The sequence below is a fragment of the Dipodomys merriami genome, unplaced genomic scaffold (genome assembly GCF_024711535.1).
Source record: "Dipodomys merriami isolate MVZ:Mamm:240054 unplaced genomic scaffold, mDipMer1.0.p SCAF_3, whole genome shotgun sequence".
Classification (NCBI taxonomy): Eukaryota; Metazoa; Chordata; class Mammalia; order Rodentia; family Heteromyidae; genus Dipodomys; species Dipodomys merriami.
The window spans coordinates 81,177,326-81,180,186 of NW_027204492.1; the positions used below are offsets into that span (position 1 = coordinate 81,177,326).

Here is a 2,861-nt window from a genome sequence, read left to right on the forward strand (position 1 = left end):
TTTTTTTCTAATGCTCCATGGGAGATTCTGACACATGGCTGAGATTGAGAACTCCACTGCTACTGTCTTTAGTTTGTTGCCTATTCAATGTCTTACAAACTCTGACAGTTACTGACTTTTTTCATTTTTTGGTTAGTACTGGGGTTTAAACTTAGGGCCTCTCACTTGCTAGGCAGAAATTCTACCACATGAACCATGTCTTCAGGATATCATATTTATTGTGTCAATTCTTATTCAAAAATTATTTTGCTATTTACATGCTAGCATAAAAATAAAACCTATCATTATTGAGTCATCTTTAAATGGTTTCATAGCTCACTGCAAATATTTTTATTCCATACCTCCCACTTTTCTTACTTAATAGGAATGCTGAGGCCTCACAAGTGACAGGAATCTGAGATTGTGTTGCCATGGTAACAGCTGTTTTTCATCTTCTCTGAATCACTCAGATGATTCAGAGGACTCTGTGGTTAGAGGCCAGGGAGAGGTAATGTAAAGGTTGAAACAAAGAAATAATAATTGTTGACAGGGAAACTGAAGCTGGTCTATCAAAGTCCTGAGGGAAAAAGTGTTTAGTGTAATATAAAAGTGAGGATAGAGTATAGTAATCCATACACAGAAATGAAATTGAGACTATTATGTGTTTTCCCAAGGATTCTTGTACATGCATTATACATGTGCACATGCAAGCAGTTATTCCTGAACCGATAATCAATGCCACAGATTAGTCAAAAAAATGTATGGGGGAAAGTAGAAAACCCAAACAATGAATGGGAAAAGCTGCTTTTACAAAACCAAATCAGTGCTTGCTTACTTATGACCTACAGAGAGCAAGACAATCCATCGAGGCACAGACAGTGAAAGGGTGGACAAAAGAAGTTTATTTACACTATTTATACCAGAAAGGTGTCTTGAGACTACCTTGTCCTGGGCTAGATACCCAGAACCAAGAGCAGCCTCCATCACCAAACCTCCAAACCTCAAATGGGCAGTCCTGACCCCCGACCTTTATTAGTTGGTCTGCCAACCACCCATTAGTCGGTCTGCAAACCTCCAAACCTCTGACCTCCAAAGCTCCAAAGCTCCAAACCTCCAAAGAGGAAGGCTTTTCTCTTTCTTCCCTTCCTCCTTCTTTGCATGCTTCTCCACTCTCCACAGGTCTGCCCTGCCTGCTGTGCTCCGGGAGGAGCCTCCACAGGCCTCTCTAGAGGAAGGCCCCAAATGGCCTCCAGAGGAGGCCCCGAATGACTTCCGTAGGAGGCCCCAAATGACCTCTGAAGAAAACCCCAAATGGCTTCCTCAAGAAGCCCCAAATGACCTCCCGAGGCTTGCCCTGTCCTCCACAGGCCCGCCCAGATCCGGCAAGCTTCCCCTTCCTGCCATCTCTCCTCCACTCCTACTCCTCCCCTCTCTCCATGCTAACTTCGTACTGTTTTCCTCATGACTCTTGTTCTTTCCCTTACTCTCCTCTCCTCAGGACCCCTGGTCTCCTCCGGACTCCTCTCCTCAGGAGTCCATGTGTCCTCAGGAGTCCAGGTGTCCTCCCGACTCCTCTCTCCTCCCTCTGAACTGTTTTTCCCCTAACCTCTCCCTAACCTCTCCTCCAGCCTCTGGTTTTTCTCCTGCTCCCCCTAGGCCTTGGAGCACACAGCCTATATATATCCAGATAGGCTGCGTCCCTCCCCTACTAATGGTTTCATACCGCCATTTATGCTCCTCCCCCAAGCTTCCCCCTCTCAATCCCAATCGGCAGCTCACCATGAGGGGCTTGATACCCCCTCCAATAGCATGCCCCACTACGTATGGTGCGCCCCTCCAGAGGTGCCCAGTGGGGCTGTGACATCAGCCTCTCAAAGCCCTGCTCTGTCCGGTGGCCTGGTCTGTGGAGAGGTGAGGCTCGCCTCTTGATGCCCTGCCCCCTCCAGCAGGCCAACCCACAGGGCCATGCAGACTATTGGGCCCCACTGATTATCGGGGCCCCACGAGCTATTACAGCTTCGGCAGCACATATACTAAAATTGGAATGATACAGCGAAGATTAGCATGGCCCCTGAACAAGGATGACATGCAAGTTCCATAATTTTTTATATAAGAAATGAATTCTAGGGGGGGGGAGGAGAAGGATTGGGATGGGGGGGGGAGGGGGGAGGCTGGGAAGGGATGTGAAGGGTAAACAAAGGAGGAGGGTGCAATGCTTGGTAAGAAATGTACGCATTATCCTGCCCATGTAATTGTAGCCCCTCTGTACAGTATGTTCTCAAATAAAATAAAATAAAATTTAAAAAAAAAGAAATGAATTCTACAACTTTCTGGTGGGGGGAGGAGTAAGGGAGATGGGAGAAGGAAAGGATAGTGGGAGAACAACAAAGGAGGGAGTAACAATTCTCTACAAGAAATGTACTCGTTACCTTATTCATGTAACTGTAACCCCTCTGTACAGAATCTTTAATAAAATAAAAATTTAAAAATAATCAAATCATGTTGGGCACTAGCCTTGAACTGAATAGCACAGAGACAGAGCCCAGGCTCAGGAGTTCTCCCACTTGAGCCATAGCTCCATTTCTGGCTTTTTGCTGGTGAGTTTCAGATAATAATCTCACAGATTTTTCTGGTTGGACTGGCGTTGAACCTCTATCCTCAAATTCCAGCTTCCTGAATAGCTATGATTACAGACGTGAGCTACCATGTTCTCTTTTAACAGATAGATAGATAGATAGATAGATAGATAGAGCATTTAATTATTTGCATTGACAACTTTACCTGAAAGTACAGCTTTTTTTTTCTTTCAATAACCACATTAGGACCTCTCAGAATCACAGGTATAATGCTTTAGGGTAACTGCCATTTATCAGATACTAAAC

At 45.2% G+C, this 2,861-nt stretch overlaps 1 non-coding gene across 1 annotated transcript; it reads left to right on the plus strand.

The window, feature by feature from the left end:
• Positions 1 to 1,983: 1,983 nt before the first annotated feature.
• LOC138840517 (U6 spliceosomal RNA) lies at positions 1,984 to 2,086 on the plus strand. The gene has a single exon (XR_011376095.1). It is a non-coding gene; the product is annotated as a U6 spliceosomal RNA (small nuclear RNA).
• The last annotated feature ends 775 nt before the right edge of the window (positions 2,087 to 2,861 follow it).